Source organism: Tamandua tetradactyla, chromosome 24, assembly GCF_023851605.1.
Source record: "Tamandua tetradactyla isolate mTamTet1 chromosome 24, mTamTet1.pri, whole genome shotgun sequence".
In the NCBI taxonomy this organism is placed as follows: Eukaryota; Metazoa; Chordata; class Mammalia; order Pilosa; family Myrmecophagidae; genus Tamandua; species Tamandua tetradactyla.
In genome coordinates, this window is record NC_135350.1 from 15,681,410 (window position 1) to 15,699,516 (window position 18,107).

General features: G+C 36.7%; 1 pseudogene; it reads right to left on the reverse strand.

Moving 5' to 3' along the window:
- Window positions 1-569: 569 nt before the first annotated feature.
- The window catches only part of LOC143668588 (KAT8 regulatory NSL complex subunit 3 pseudogene), an 82,549-nt pseudogene continuing 65,011 nt past the window's right edge, over window positions 570-18,107 (reverse strand).

Genomic DNA, 18,107 nt, shown 5'->3' on the forward strand with positions numbered 1-18,107 from the left:
AATGTAATAAAGACATGCAAAGAACCAGTAATGGAAAGGTTAAATAGGACAGAGTATGATTTGAGCAGAATGCAAACCTGCATTAAATTACTCCAATTTGAAGATTCCTTAGCTGCCCAATCTTGGAGGATCAATGTTCAAAAGTAACAACTAAAAGAATGATTTTGGGTTATTGGAAGAAAGGAGAGAAGGCAAGCATGAGTTCAGATTTTAATGTATAAGTGGACGCTGGAGTCCATCTGGCAGGCAGAAGAGGTGCTGAGAGCCAGAGTTATCTGTTCACTGACTTCTGGGAAGGAAGTCAGGGCGCTCTATGCCTCAGAAATTCCTCAAGTGCCCGTGGTGATAATAAGGCCTGATAAGAATAGTGACTTGTTGCAGATGTGTGCTTCTATCTTATAATCATCCCCAAATTGATATTAGATTTCAGTTTGTATTCTTTTGGGGAAAGAGCTGCATGCGTTTATCAATTTACTCATTCATTCCACTTTTATTGATCACTTAATGAATAAATGAAGGCACTAAATCAGATGTTGGGAGGATAAGCCAGCTAAGACACATTTCTGCTTTTATCGTACTAGTGCAAGCCTCAGACCGCTTGGTCGCAGAGATACTGAGATGCACTCACAGTTCTTTCCCCCAGGTTCAGGCAGCAGTAAACCTTCCCAAGATGCTGTAGCATCTCTGTTTTTCTCTGTTCCTTCAACTTCATCATAGAGTCTTATTTCCTGAAACACTAAAAGTGAGGAAATAGGGACTTAACCGTGCTAGTTCAGCAAAGCCACCATTTCCACAAAACAAATTTAGATCTTCAGAAATGTTCCGAGGATTAGCATGAAGGAATTGGTGAGCGAGTGAGTACCAGTTAGAGGATCTTCTAATTTTGAGATGTAGACACAACTTCTTTTTCCAGAAAGATGGTAGCTTGGGGAATAATTCTGTGCTCTTTTCCCGAGGGTTCTTGATTAAGTTCTTGAAGGAGAACTTTATCTTTGAATTGGAAAGGTCACAAAAGTCCCACAAAAGTAAAAAAATGACAGGTTTTGAGAGGCTCTAAATTCTGTTTTTGAAAAAATTTTTTTAGTGATATGTATTCACATACCATGTAGTCATCCAAAGTGTACAATGGTTCACAACATCATCATATAGTTGTGCATTTATCATTGCAATTGGCTTTTTTCTCTTTTTTTTGTGAAAAATAATATATATACAGAAAAGCAATAAACTTCAAAGCACATCGCAACAATTAATTGTAGAACAGATTTCAGTGTATGGTATGGGTTACAATTCCAAAATTTTAGGTTTTTATTTCTAGCTGCTCTAAGATACTGGAGACTAAAAGAAATATCAATATCAATATTCAGCAATCATACTAATTTGTTAAAATCTATCTTCTCTCTACTACTCCACCATCACCTTTGATCTTTCTCCCATTCTTTAGGGGTATTTGGGCTATGCCCATTATACCTTGTTCATATTAGAAGGGGTTGTTGACAATATGGGATATTGGAGAGGCTGGCCCCTCTGCATTTCAGGACTTAGCTGGTCCAGGGACCCATCTGGAGGTTGTGAGTTTCTGAAAAGTTACCCTAGTGCATGATCCTTTGTAGGATCTTATATAATGCCCTAGGTATTCTTGAGGATTGGCAGGAATGGTTTTTGTTGGGGTTTGGCAAGTTATGGTAGGTAGCAATGTTTAACTGAAGCTTGCATAGGAGTGATTTCCATAAAAGCGTCTCGACTCTATTTGAATTCGCTCAGCCACTGATACCTTATTTGCTACATTTTCTACCCCTTTTTGTCAGGATGTCATTGTTGATCCCATGGTGCCAGGGCCAGGCTCATCATTGGGAGTCATCTCCCAGGCTTCCAGGGAGACTTTCACCCCTGGATGTCATGTCCCATGTAGCAGGGAGGGCAATGATTTCACCTGCAGAGTTGGGCTTAGAGAGAGAGAGATAGGCCACATCTGAGCAACAAAAGAGGTCCTTTGGAAATAACTCTTAGGCATACCTTCTTTAGGTAGGCTAAGCTTCCCTGCCACATAAATAAGCTTCACAAGAGTAAGCCTCAGGATCAAGGGCTTGGCCTATTGATTTGCGTGTTCCCAACATTTGACCCAGTATCAGGGCTTTCCCCAGTGGTAAAGTTTAATAGTTCCATATTTTTTCTTCTTCCCTCAAGGGAATTTGCCAATACTTTTTGATTATCTGCTTAATGTACTCTGGGGTTTATGCACAGGATTAAGCTATACAGGATTTAAGACAATCATTCTTATTCTGGGCTCCCTGTATTTGGATTGTTTAAATGAGCTGTCCAGACAGGTTGAGTAAGATTATGTGCAACAGAAAATTTAGGTTCTGGACAAAATTAAACTTTCTCCCTTCAGTCGCATAAAGTAGATGAGGTTCTAAAATATAGACTATGTTTTCCCTACCCCTGTATGCTAAATTACCTTAATCCCACCCTGATCGGCTTCATTCTTATTTCTAAATACCAAGTTATAAATATATAAAGCAACCTTTCTAAAGCTAGAAATAGCAATTACTGCTCCAGACTAAATGTGACTGCTGTAAGAGTTTATAAGCATCTAGGCCCCTGTTTTCTTATTAATATTTCCTAAATGAGACCATACAATATTTGCTCTTTTGTTTCTGGCTTATTTTGATTCACCAGATGTCCTGCAGGTTTATTCATGATGTTACATGCCTCACAACTTAGTTCTTTTTTGTAGCAGCACTGTATTTGATTCTATGTATACACCATCATTCACCAATCTACTTCTTAGTCTGCATCCTTCAGCCACCTCCAATCACTGGGAATCATATATAATGTCCAACGTCAATAGTCCATCAATATTCTCAATTTTAGATAATTTAATTAGTCCTAAGAGAAAGATAGCCAATAAACATACCCTGACCAAATAGAACATCCAGACTTCTCCTTGACTTTTGCTTCCCTCTTCCCAATTATTTTTCCCGGGTGTTGCTGTGGTACTGATGATGTTCCTGTTAAACATGGCCCATGGCATGCAATAGCAGTTTTCCCTTTGTGCCCCAAACTTATACACTCTTTGTACAAGGTTCATACCTTTGTAGTAGTCCACGCAAGAATGTATATTTGTATTTGTAGTGTTAATCAATGGGACACATGGGTCTATACAAGCCCTTTCAATCATGTTCACCTTCAATATGGTAATATCACTTACAGACCCACTAGTGAACCACCTTCGCTTTTATCTATTCCCTTACATTGGAGTTCAACCTCATTAGCTAACCTTTCACCCATCTCTAGCTTCCGTGTATCTCTAGGTCACCTATATCGTGTATTATAAGCCTCTAGTTCTACCTTGACCAGGGTCATGAAAGTGGAATCATACAGTATCTATCCTTTGTGTTTGGCTTATTTCACTCAGCATTATGTCCTCAAGGCTCATCCATTTTGTCATGTGCTTCAGGATGTCATTTTGTCTTACTACTGCATAATATTTCATCGTATGTATATACCACATTTTATTAATCCACTCCTCTGCTGATGGGCACTTGAATTGTTTCCATCTTTTGGCGATTGTGAAATATGCTGCTTTGAACATTGGTGTGGAAATGTCTGTGTCACTGCTTTCAGCTCTTCTGGGTATATACTGAATAGCTGTGTTGCTGGGTCACATAGCAACTCGATATTTAGTTTGCTAAGGAACCGCTGAACTGTCTTCCATGGTGGCTGCACCATTATACATTCCCACCAGCAGTACATACATGTCCCAATTTCTCCACATCCTCTCCAACATTTATAGTTTCCTGTTTGTTTAATAGCAGCCATTCTTATAGGTGTGATGTGATATCTCATTGTAGTCTTGATCTGCAGTTCCCTTATAACTAATGAGAATGAGCATCTCTTCATGGGCTTTTGAACCATCTGTGTTTGCTCTTCAGAAAAATGCTTATTCACATCTTTTGCCCATTTTGTAATTGGGCTGTTTGTTCTTTTGTTGTTGAGTTGTATGATTTCCTTATGTATTCAGGATATCAAACTTTTGTCTGATGTGTGATTTCCAAATATTTTTCTCCCATTGAGTTGGTTGTCTCTTCACCTTTTGACAATCTTCTGAGACACAAAAGCATTTGATTTTGAGGAGTTCCCAAGTATCTGGTTTTTTTCTTTTGTTGCTTGTGCTTTGGGTGTAAAGTTTAGGAAGCTACCTCTTATTACTAGGTCTTAAAGATGTTTCCCTACATTTTCTTTTAGGAGCTTTATGGTACTGATTCATATATCTAGGTGTTTGACCTAATTTTTGTATAGGGCAGAAGGTAAGACTCCTATTTTATTATTTTGGCTATTGATCCAGTTCTCCCATGCCCATTTATTGAAAAGACTATTTTGTCCCAGTTCAGTGGATTTGGGGGCCTTGTTGAAGATTAGGTAACCATAGATTTGGTGGTCTATTTTTGCACTCTTGATTTGATTCCATCGGTCATACCTCTATCTTTGTGCCAGTACCAGACTGTTTTGACCACTGTGGCTTTATAATAAGCTTTAAAATCGGGAAGTGTTAATCCTCCCACTGTGTTCTTCTTTTATTTTTAGGATGCTTTTAGCCAATCAGGGTCTCCTTCCCTTCCAGATTAATTTGGTAACTAGCTTTTCCAAGTCTTCAAACTAGGTTGTTGGAAGTTTGATTGTTACTGTGTTGTATCAGTTTTAGAATTGACATCTTAACTACATTTAACCTTCCCATGCATGAGCAGGGAAGGTCTTTCCACCTATTTAGATCTTCTTTGATTACTTTTAGCAATGTTATTTAGTTCTTAGTGTACAAGTCCTTTATATCATTGGTTAAGTTCATTCCTACGTACTTGATTCTTTTAGATGCTATTTTGAATGGAATTTTTTGCTTAATTGACTCTTCAGTTAGGTCATTGTTTGTGTATAGAAACATTACTGATTTTTGCACATTTCTGACATCTTGCTGAATTTGTTTATTAGCTCGAGTAAACTTTGTTTTAGATTTCTCAGGATTTTCCAAGTACAGTATCATGTCATCAGAAAATAATGAAAGTTTTACTTCTTCCTTTACAATTTTGATGCCTTTTATTTCTTTGTCCTGCTTGACTGCTCTAGTTAGAACTATTTGTACAATGTTGAATAATAGTGGTGAGAGAGGGCATCCTTGTCTCGTTCCTGATCTTAGGGGTAAATGTTTCAATCTCTTGTCATTGAGTAAAATGCGGGCTATGGGTTTGTCATATATGCCCTTTATTGTCTGGAGGAAAGTAACTTTGATTTCTGCATTTTGAAGTGTTTTTATCAGAAAAGCCGTTGAATTTTGTCAAATGCTTTTTCAGCTTCACCTGAGATGATCATGTGGTTTTTCCCTTTTGATATGTTAATGTGCTATACTACATTAATTGATTTTCCTATGTTGAACCATCCTTACATTCCTGGTTTAAAGCCCACTTGGTCATGGTGTATAATTTTTTTAATATGTTGTTGGATTCTATTTGCTAGTATTGTTGAGAATTTTTGCATCTATATTTATTAAGGAGATTGTCCGTAGTTTTCCTTTCTTGTAGCATCTTTACCCAGTTTTGGTTTTAATGTTATGTAACTTCATAAAATGAGTTAGTTAGTATTCCTTTTTCCTCAATTTTTTGGAAAAATTTGCGCAGTGTTGGTGTTAGTTCTTTTGTTTGATAAAATTGCCCTTTGAAGCCATCTTCCCTGGGCTTTTCTGTGTAGGAAGATTTTCTTTTGACTGATTTAATCTCTTTACTTGTGAATGGTTTGTTGAGATCTCCTGTTGCTTCTTGAGTCAGTGTAGTTGGTCATGTGTTTCTAGAAATTTTGTCCATCTCATCTAAGTTGTCTAGTTTGTTGGTATGTAGTTGCTCATAGTATCCTCTTATGATTAAAAAAAATTTTTTTTAAATAAAAAAAATTCTTTAGCATTTGTGGGAATGATCACCCTGTCATTTCTGATTTTGTTTATTTTTATCCTCTCTCTTTTTTTGTCAGTCTTGCTAATGGTCCATCGATTTTTTTGATTTTCTCAAAGAACGAACTTTTGACTTTATTGATTTTTTCCTATTGCTCTTTGTTTCTCCCATTCATTTAACTCCGCTTTAATTTTGGTTATTTCTCTTCTTCTGTTTGCTTTGGCATTAGTTTGCTGTTCTTTCTCAAGTTCCTCCAGGTGAACACTTAAGTTCTCAATTTGTGCCCTTTCTTCATTTTAAATACAGACATTTACGGCAATATATTTCCCTCTCAGCACAGCCTTTGCAGAATCCCATAAGTTCTGATATGTTGTATTTTCATTTTCATTTGTCTCCAGATAGCTACTGATTTTTCTAATAATTTCTTCCTTGACCCTCTGGTTGTTTAAGAGTGTGTTATTTAATCTCCATATATTTGGAAAAGTTCTCATTCTTTGGTAGTTATTGATTTCCAGATTCATTCCATTGTGATCAGAGAAAGTGCTTTGAATAATTGCAGTGTTTTTAAATTTATAAAGACCTGTTTTGTGCCCAAGCATATGATCTATCCTTGAGATTGTTCCATGAGCACTAGAGAAGAATGTATATCCTGGAGTTTTGGGGTGTAATGACCTGTGTGTATCTGTTAGGGCTAATTCAATTATCAAATTGGTTAAATTCTCTATTTCCTTGTTGATCCTCTGACTGGTTGTTTTATCTATACAGGAGAGTGATGTATTGAAGTTTACTACTATTAATGTTGAAACATCTATTGCTCCCTTCAGTTTTGCCAATGCTTGTCTCATGTACTTCAGAGCTCTTTGATTGGGAGTGTAAACATTTATGTTATTCTTCTTGGTGAGTTGTCCTTTTATTAATATATAGTGTCCTTCTTTGTCTCTTATTATGTCTTTACATTTAATATCTATTGTTTTCTGATATTAGTATAGCTTACTCCTGCTTGCTTTTGGTTACAGTTTGCATGTAACATCTTTTTCCATCCTTTCCCTTTCAATCTATTTTTATCCCTTCTAAGATGAATCTCTTGTAAGCAGCATATAACTGGATTATATTTCTTAATCCATTGTGCCAATTTGTATCTTTTAATTGGTAAGTTTAGCTTGTTAACAGTCAAAGTTATTACTGTAAAGGCATTTCTTGAATCCACCATCTTATATCCATTGGATTTTATTTGCCATATCTTTAGCTTCTTTTCCCTCTTCTTCTTTTTATCTTTTAACTTACCCTTACTGGTACTCTTCAATTCTGTGCCATCCTCCAGACCTCCCTCTCCTGTCTTCTTTTTTCAGCTGGCAGAAATCCCTTTAATATTTCTTGTAGGACCAGTCTCTTGTTGACATTTTTTCTCAGAATTTGTTTGTGTGTGAAAATTTTAATCTCTCCCTCAGTTTTGAAGGATAATTTGGCTGAGTAAAGAATTCTTGGCTGGAAGTCTTTCTCTTTCAGGATCTTAAACATGTCATACCACTGCCTTCTCACCACCATAATGCCAGTTGAGTAGTCTGAATTCAGTTTTATGTAGTTTTCCTTATATGTAGTAGATTATTTTTCTCTTGCCACTTTCAGGATTTTCTTGTTCTTGTCAACATTTGACAGACTAATTAGTATGTGTCTTGGGGAAGGCCTACTTGGATTTATTCTATTTTGAGTTTGTTAGGCTTCTTTGATTTTCATACTTTTGTCTTTTAAGGGTTGGGAAGTTTTCCCCCATTATATCCTCAACTAATCTTCCTACCCCTTTACTCCTCTCTTCTCCTTCTAGGACACTGGTGATTCTTATATTTGCATGCTTTGTTTTGTCCATCATTTCCCTGAGATCCAATTCAAAATTTTCTATCTTTTGTTATCATTTGCTCTTTTGTGTGTTTGAAGCCAGTTGCCCTGTCCTCTCATTTGCTCATTCTTTCTTCTGCCTCTTCAAATCTGCTGTTGCGTTTCTCTAGTATATTTTTGATTTGGTCTACAGCATCTTTAATCTCTATGATATCTATTTTTTCTATTTACTCTTTCAAATTCCTCTTTATGCTCTTCTAGTGTCTTCTTTTTTTTTTTAAAGGATTTTTAAATTGTGAATAAGAGCATATGTACAAAAAAGCAATACATTTCCAAATACATTTTTACAAGTAGTTATAGAACAGATTTTAGAGCTTGATATGGGTTACAATTTCACAATTATTCATTTTTTCTTCTCACTGCTCCAAGACACTGGAGACCAACAGATGTATCAATATAATGATTCAGCCTTCATGATCATTTGTTAAATTCTATCTTTTCTGTTATACTTCTCCTTCTCTCTAAATAACATATATACATAAAAGTGATAAATTTCAAAGTACATTGCAGCAATTAGCTGTAGAACAGATTTCAGAGTTTGGTATGGGTTACAATTCCACAATTTTAGGTTTTTATTTCTAGCTGCACTAAGATACTGGGGCTAAAGAAATATCAGTATAATGATTCAGCATTCATTCTTGTTAAACCTGCCCTTCTCTGAATAACTCCATCACCTTTGTACTAGTGTCTTCTTGATCTCCTTTATGTCATTAGCCATCCCATTGATTTTACTTAGTAGATTTGCATGAACATCTTTGATTAGTTGTTCCAAAGTCTGTGTCTCTTCTGATGTTTTAATTTAGTCATTAGGCTGGGCTATATCTTTCTGCATCTTGACATGCTTGGTGATCTTTTGTTTTCTTTGAGGCAAGCATCTTGATAGGGTTACTTTGGAAGTTGATTTCCTTCAGTAGTCTAAAGCTTTCCATTTGAGAGACAGATGTGGAGCAGGCTATGGCGTGTGGGGAGGGGCACAAAGTGCAGTGATGGGTTGTGGCTCAGGTATACCTGAGCATGGTATGGGTAGAAAATGCTATGCTGGAGCCTGTGAGCATGGGGTGGGCGCAGGGTTCTGGAGGTACTGTGTGGACCTGTGCAGCCAAAGTGCAGCTCAGGCAGACCTTGGAGTGCAGGACCTGTGCACCAGGCCCCATGCATCCACACAGCGGCCCCCATCCACCTCCCACCATGCCCTACCTCTTTGTGCCCCATGCCACATCCTGCTCCTGCACTCCAAGGTGCATGGACCATGGGGGTCATGGGTACTAGGGTGTGGGGTATGGGGCACAGGGAGGGCAGGGCACAGTTGTGTCCTTGCACAGGGAGAGGGTTCAAGGGAGACAGGATGTGGATATGCAAGTGCATAGGAACAGGGCATAGGGTGCAAGTGCAAAGGGTGGGGACAGGACAATTAATTTCAAACACACAAAAGAGCACATGGCAAAAAAGATGGGGGTGATAGGATGTGTGTCAGGGGTAGGTGATGTTGGGTGGGTGGTGCCCTGGTGTGGGTGTGCAGGTAGGGGGGTTGAGGGGGGTTTAAGGCAGTGTCGCATGCCTGTGTAGGGCAGTGGCTATGTAGCACAGATGTGCACGTGAGCACCTGCCAGATGTGGGAGCGAGGCGCTTGTGCTGGGGAGTATGGTAAGGGTGTATGGGGCAGAGCTGTGGATGGGCACAGTGCAGGAGTCAAGAGGTCAATGAATGGATGTGTGGGTATCTGGTGGGGAGGATGTGGCTGTACAGTGCATGGATCTGGGGGTCAGGGCCCTGGTGTGTGCAGGTCTGGGTGTCTGGGCCCTCATATGAGTGGGTTTAGGTCATGGGGCCCTGCTGTGTTCGTGGGTAGAGCTTAGGGGAGGCAGGGTGGGATGGGGTTGTATGACTGTATGGGCTGCAGACTGGTATAGCCCAGGCCTGATAGTGAGAGCCCATAGCCCAAATGCACAAGCAACTACCTGCAGGGGGCAGGGAGGGGGAGGTGGGAGTAGAGGGGCTGGACACTGGTGTGTGGGTTTTGGAAGGGGTGAGGTGAGACTGTGCACTCTTTCCAGAGAGGTGGGTTAGGCTGGGGCAAGTCTGCACGTGCATGTGCAGGGCAGGCGTGTGGGTCAGGGATGCACTGGGGAGTGGGAGTGGGGCACTTAGAGTGCTTTGTGGATGGGGTGACAGGGCTTAGGTGCTTGGGGTGTGTGGAGAGTCGTGAGTCATGGGGGATGACTGCACGCATGAGGGTAGTGCATTCAAAGAACACAGCTTGGCTTACTTCCTAGTCCCTGTCTCCCTGTCCATACACTCCTGAGGGCTCTAGGCTGCTGTTTGGAAAGGGGCTTATCAGGCTGTTTGCACATGCTGGATGGTCTCCAGTTTTCTGCATCTCAATTCTTCAGCCTTTGCAACCAGGGCCTCCCTATGTGGTGTAGAAGACCCTCCCAGGTTATTTACAACCTTCCCATCATTTTCTAGCTATTCCTTGGAGCAGGGGTGAGCTCAACCTATCCTATTCCACCATCTTACCAGAACTCTCTAAATTTTCTTAATGGAATCCTAATTCCCCTGTTTGTAATTGATAGCCACTTCAGGAAAAGATGCATATATACATTCAAGATTATCCAGCAATTTTTATTTTTAAATAATGATTAAGGGTTTTGAAGATACTGGAGAAAGCTTCACTATTCTCAACAGTTTATCCTAATTCTAGCTTCCATCTCTTCCCTCTTGTAATCCCTCTCACAAATGTGCTCTTTCTTCATCTCCCCACGTTGTTCCCACAAAGACAGACAAAGCCCGCATACTCTCTAAGGTTCTTTTAATAGATACCCGTTGCTCTCTCCTTTCTCTAGTGTTTAGAACTATGCAGCATTAACCTATCTGGTTATTGAGCTTTTGAAATATGGTGTGCTTAAATTGCGATATGCTGCATAGTAAGTACACAATGGATTTTGAAGACAGTACAAAAAAGAAGCAAAACATCTCATTAATGTATTTTTATATTAATTGCATGTTGAAATGATGATATGGCTCTGTTGGCTTAAAAATAAAATATATTATTTAATTAATTACATCTGTTTCTTCTTCATTTTGAAAACATGACTACTAGAAAACTTAAAATCACGTATGTGGCTTGCATTATAGTCCTATTGGGTGGTGCTTCCTGGAGCACTTAGTGTCTGAAATAAATAATTCACCATTTAATTATTTTCTGGTTGGGAGTCAGGATTCTTGTGTCGCAAGGAACAGTAACTGCTCACATTTTTGTCGTGCTAAAATAGGAGATTTTTTGTGTGTGAAAATATGGAGCTGTCATAAGAATGTATCATGATCAGGTCTTATAAGAACAGAAGTTAAACTGGGAAACTGGGAAAACATTAAGGATCCAGGCAGCTTCTCTCTCGCAGCCACTTCTCTCTGCACATCTGCTCCATCATCTACCATGAGAACAAGCTTGTCCATGGATTCTTATCCTTCATTGTTCCAGTTTGCATGCTTTTTTTTTTTTTGCCTATGATGTTGCTAACTTTGGTTCTGAGTCTCTGTGATTTCTTACTCAGCTCCCCATAGCTAACTGGCTCAGTCTTATCAGCAAATGAATTCCAAAATTATTGAAGAAGAATTAGACTGACTGAGTTTTGTTTAAGTCCCTCTGTGTCCTTAGGAAACACAGTTATATGGCATATAGGTATATTACATTCTAGAATGATGGATGGAGGCTAGAAGGCATATTTGGACAAAGCTGGTAGATTGACTGAAAGGTCAGACAATTATATATTTCCTTGTTTATTTACCACTTTGACTACCATCCATTTCTCCTGCATCATCAATCTCTCTCTTTCTATTGGATCGTTCCCATCAGCAAATAAGCCTACTTTCTAACTTCTTTCTGCTCTTCCTGATGGGTTAACATCAAGAAGTTACTGCCCTTTCCACTTCATTGACCCGAACTCAGATTTGAACCTTGTCCTTGAATAAGTTTTGTTTGATTTAATTCAATCGACATTTATTACATATCAATTGCTTGTAAGACATTGTGGAGAGTACTGGGGACATCTGAGGATATCAGGGCAAAGCAGGTGAAAAAGTCCTCAGAGGATCCATCAGGAAAGTCTGTCTTCAAGTACAAATGTATACTGCCTCTTTCCTTGCCACAGGTTCTGTAGACTTTCAAACAAGCACATTTCATTTTAACCTGTCTGCAAAAGACGTGCACGCCACATAATATTAAGGAGAAAAATGTGAAAAGAAAAATGAAGCAAATGTGTTTCAAGTGTTTATTATCTGTCAGGACCTGTACTGGGAGTTTTACACAGATTACCTTATTGAAACATCTGAAGTATATGTCCTTGCTATTATTATTTTTCTGCTTACTTGTATGTTTGGTCTAGCTCCCCTCTAAAATTTAAGTTCCACATTAATTGGACTTTGCAATCTTATCACCATAAAATTTCCTTCAATTAGCATAATACTAGGAGTATAGTAAGTATTTAGTAAATAATTATTGAAAAACAATAAAGTGGTAAGATTGTCTCATAAGTGAGAATGTAAGGGAAAAAAGTTGAACCTCTGTTTCATCTCTCACACAGTCTGGGCTCATAGAATACACTCAGTAAGGACTGGTTGAGGGAAGAGTAATTGGTTGTTCCTTTTGCTGCTTGAGCCTATCTCTCCCTTCTTTTGCAGATCTCTGCTTAAATATTTCCTTTGTTAAAGTTAATTCTTAGAAACAGGCAGTATAAATCTAGTAAGATCATTTATAAGAATGCCCCCAAATATTTTGAATTTGGGAAGGAGCATAATTGTGTTTAAAATTTTTACTGTAAAAAGGCAAGACAAAGCTGGTTGAGAATTACAGGAATCCACAGCACATACACACTTCAAGCTTGAGTTTCTCAGTAAATTCCCTTAAAAAAATTATAGTACTTTAGTAATGACGATGACAATTCCCAAGAAACTAGAAAATATTAGAATGCTTGGATATTTTCCCCCCTCTAGTGATTTAAATTATTTCATTAGTGTTTGGCATGGTAAAATAACATGACTTATGCTCACAAGTATAAAAGTCTTTAAGTCTTTGATCAGAGCTTTGGATAGACTGAAACTCTCTTAAAATTTTTATGCTAGGAAAACTGATTTCATATGGAATTCAGATAAGAAAAAAGAAATTTATTGCTTTTTTGTATATACATTTTTTGTATATATTGTTATTTTATTTTGCTTTGAAATTTATTGCTTTTTTGTATATATGTTATTTTTCACAGAAAGAAGTGATCATAAAACATATATTCAAAAAAAGATAAATCAGGTATTTTAGTTTGTTTCTTTAAAAGTATGTGGATTCTGATAAATGTTAAGTTTTTGACTTTCAGTGGGTGAAAACCAGTACCTAAAAGATTTCTATAGATATCTATTGTTCATTCCACATTTGTATTTTTATGTTTAAAATTTTAAACTTGAATATTTTAACAAAATATTAAATTTTATTGCTTTTACTTTCTCTAAAAAACATCTCAATTTAAAAAATGTTGCTGACCATATTTTGAAAAATTTTAAAATCATGTTATGGGTTAAATATATCTCTGTTGAAAGAAACAGTGGTAGGATTTTTCATTGCTTTAATGATACATCTATCCTTTTAGAAATTTTAGTTGCTTTTCAGGGCATTTGCCTATTTAAAAATTGATTGGTCTTTTTTATTACTCCGATGGTGCTTTAGATATTAGGGATTGTTAAGGCTTTGTTATCTGATTTGCCATTATTTCCTTTTAGTCTGTTACTTTTAAGACTTTATATAATTAAATCTGTCTCATTTCCTTTATGACATTTGTTATTTTAGAAAACCCTTCCCTGCTCTAAGAGTACAAAAAGGCAGTTTAATATTTTCTTCTAATTATTTTATTGTTTTTTCATTAAATTCTTTAATCCATCTGGAATCTGTTTTATGTATGGTGTGGTATTAAATTTTTACCCATAGATATCCACTTGTCCCAGCGTAATTTTTTAAAAAGGTTAAAACTTTTGTGTTTGAAATGTCAACATTGAGTAGAAGGAAAGAAATTACAAAGATTACAGTGGATTTAAACGAAATAGAGAATAATAAAACAAAAGAGAGAATCAATGAAACCAAAAATTGTTTCTTTGAAAATATCAATAAAATTAACAAACCTTTAAAATGACTTTATTTAGACTGTCAAATTAAAGAAGAAGATGCAAAAAACTAAAATCAGAAATGGAATGGAATATATTACTACCAACCCCACACAAATGAAAAGGATTATAAGAGGATACTAAGAATAACGGTGTGCCAACAAATTAGATAACCTAGATGAAAAGGAGAAATTTCTCGAAACACACGAACTACCTACACTCACTCAAGAAGAAATTGAGGATCTCTACACACAAGTTACAAATAGAGAGATTGAATCAGTAATCAAAAACCTCCCAAGAAAGAAAAGCCAGGACTAGATAGCTTCCACAGTGAATTCTACCAAACATTCCAAGAAGAGTTACCAGCAATCCTGTTCAAAGTCTTCCAAAAAATTGAAGAGGAGGAGGGGACACTCCCTAATTCATGGTATGAAAATAACATGGCCCTTTTATCAAAACCAGATAAAGGTTCCACAAGAAAACTAGAGAACAATATCTCTTATGAATATTACATGCGTAATCATAGAATTAGAAATTCCCAACAAAATATTAGCAAACTGGAATCCAGTAGCACATCAAAAGAATTATGCATCATGATAAAGTAGCATTTATCTTAGTTATGCAAGGATGGTCCAACCTAAGAAAACCAATTAATGTAATACACTACCTTTTCTTTTTTAATATTATAATTTTTTCTGGCTTTTTTACACTGTTATACAGTCAATATGGAGCTAATATTCAGCGTATTGTGAACATATGTGCCTTAGTTTTTACTTCATTAAGGTGTCTTAGTTTGGGCTACTATGACAAAATAAAAAGTTTATCTGGTAGTGTTTGGAGGCTAGAAGTCCAAAATGAATATTGCCAGGATGCCCTTTCTCCTGGTATCTGTAGCCTCCTGGTGATGACTTTCTGGCAATCCTCTGTCACATGGCAATCTGACTCTTCTAATCTCCTCTTCTCATTCTTTCTTCCATGCCCAATTTCCTTTGGTTATAAGGACTTCAGCCATCTTGAATTAAGTCCCACCCTTATTCAGTTTTCCCACACCTTAATCAATAACATCTTCAAAGGTCTTATTTACAAATGGGTTCATACTTATAGGACTGGGTGTTAAACATGTATTTATGGTGGACATGATTCAATTCCCAATAAAATATTTGCTATAGATTGGTAAATATGCTTTCCGAAGTTAAGAGCTATTCCCTTTTTTACAGTTGTGAATTACATAATTTAATTTTCAATCAATGCTCCCTGTTTTCTTAGATTAAAATAAAAAATGTGTTAGAATTTATTATCCTTTTGAATAACTGCTAGATTTAACTGTCTAATATTGTATCAATCACTTTGCAATCAGATTTGTATATGAGATTTGACTTAATTTTCTTGGGTCTGGCTTTGTTGGGTCTGGTGATATGTATATATATATTGCAAACAAAAAGAGCAGTTTGAACACAAATCTGTGGTAGGTAGCTAAGTGAATATGTATTGGGGAATAGTGTGAGTGCTTGTGTGAGTCTGTCTCTCTTTCTTCCTTTATATTTCTCTCTCTCTCTGGTGGGGTTGATATAGGAGAGAGGGTATACTTTTCTTTCAGAAAATAAGATTATGGAGACAAATTGAAGCTGCATTCTGGAAGAGCTTGAAAAACATGCTTAAGAAATTTAGTCCATGTTCTGTAGGGAAGCCATTAAGTGTTTAAAAAGATAGGAAAGGCTCACTATGTTTTGTGTTTTGAATTTTGGAGATGAGAAAGTGTTGCCTCAAGCAGAGAAATTGAATGTGAAAAGTAAAAAAAAAAAAAAGAGCATTTGAATTTGGAGCTACTGGATATCATGACCTCTAACAGGGCAGTTTAAGGAGAGTGTCATGGCATGAGAATGAATAAAACAGCTACTGAGTCCTTAGGGAATTTTGTAAAGAAGCTTCAAAACATATCTCATGGCATTGCAAAAACAAAAATCAGACTGTTCAAGAAGTATTGCCTTTCTAAGGAGATAATGGCTGAAATTTAGAGAGAAGGGTAAGGAGCATTGAAGTATACCAATAATGGAAGGGCTTTTAAAAAGGGAGTTTATTAAGTTGCAAGTTTATAGTTCTAAGGCCGTGAAAATGTCCAAACTAAGACATCCAGAGAAGGATACTTTAACTCCAAAGAAAGGGCTGATGAAGTTTGAGATTTCTCTCTCAGCTTGGAAAGTACATGGTGATATCTGCTAGCTTTCTCTCCTCGTTTCATAAGACTTTCCTGGGGGTGTTTTCCTTCTGCATCTCCAAAGATCTCTGGCTGTGCAAAGGTCTGTCAGCACTAAAGCTTTATCCAAAATGGTTACCCCGAAAAGGACTCCAGTAAATAACCCCACCTTGAATGGTTGGAGACACACCTCCATGGAAACCACCTGAGCAGAAGTTATCACCCACAATTGGGTGGGTCACATTTCCAGGGAAACAATAAAAAAGCTCCCACCCAGCAATATTGAATGAGGATTAAAGAGCATGGCTTTTCTGGGGTACACTACAATTTCAAACCAGCACTGTTTATTAGGCAGGATTGCACTCAGTTGTACAGAGATGTCATAGGCAATGAACATGAGGGGATAAGTTATTCTCCATTTGATATATAAAATGTTATAAAATGTTATAAAAATGCACCTGTGACTCATCACTGGAGAGTGGCCCAAGAATATAAACCAAACATCATGGATGATAGGTTCATAGTCAGAAGCAGTCTGTTTGGAGTTATCCTTTACAATTGCATTTCCTAAAATCCTTTTTTCTTCATGAAATATAACAGTATAGAAAAGTATACAAAACATAAAGGCATTGCTAAATTAATTATCATAAAGTGTAAACTTATGTAACTCTCACCTTGGACAAAAAATGGAACATTGCTAGCACCTCAGAAGTAACCCCCTCCTCATCCAATTATCCTCTTTCCTCTGAGGAATTTATGACAATCACCTCTTCGTTTTCCTTTATAAATTAGAATGTATCTATAAATAATATAGTATAATTTTCCACTTTTTAACTTTACATAAATAGAATTACACATTATTAATTTATATTTGGCTTCTTTCAGTAAACACTATATTTCTGAGATTACTGCACATTGTTGAGAGTAGTCATGAATTGTACATTTCATTACCATAGTATTCCATTTATAAGCATGTCATTTCTGCAGTTGACAGACATAATGCTGCTATGATCCTGGCACCTGTCTCTTGAATCACATATACATACATTTCTGTTGAGTAGGAGTGAAACTATCGGATCCTGGAGGACACATTTTTGTAGACTATAGTAGACAATAAATAATTTTCCAAGATGGTGGAACCAATTCATACTCTAAAGAGCCACGTAAAAGAGTTCCTGTTGATTTGCATGCTCGCCAAAACTTGGAATTGTCACTCTTCTAAATTGCAGCCATCTGGAGACTGTAGAATAGTTCATTTTCTTTTTAATTTTCATTTCCTTGATTATAATGAAGTTGTGCACTTGTTCACACATTTATTGACCACTTGAATGTCTTCTTTTCTAAATATCTGTTCAATTCTCTTGCCTATTTTTCTAATGGCTTCTGCCTTTGTCTTTTTCTCACTGATTTTCAGAAGTTCTTTATATATTATGTTTATGAGCCCTTTGACTTTGTTTACATAAAAAATTTCTTTTTTCACCCTGTGGTTTGCTTTTGTAGCTCCTAGGGCTCATTTTAATGAACAAATATTCTTAATTTTAATTTCAATCTTCATTTTTATGGTTATAGTACTTTTTTCATCATTAACAATCTTTCCCTACTCTAAGATCATTAAGTTATATTCCTCTTGACTTATAAATGTTTTGTTGTTTTGCTTTTCACACTTAAACTGCAATTCCACTTGAATTCTCTTTTGAGTACAGTTTGTATTGGAGTCAAATTTCATGTTTTGCGCATAAATTTCTCACAATGATACAAACTTTTGAAAAGACTGACTTTTCTCACTGCTCTGCTTTGCCACCTTTGTCATCAACTAAGTGTCCGTCTACAATTCAGTATGTTTGGATCATCAAAATCTTTACTGATATATTTTTGTTTCCTTGATCGATTAATTACTGAGAGAGGTGTGCTAAAATTTCCCACTATGATTTTGGATTTGTCTAGTT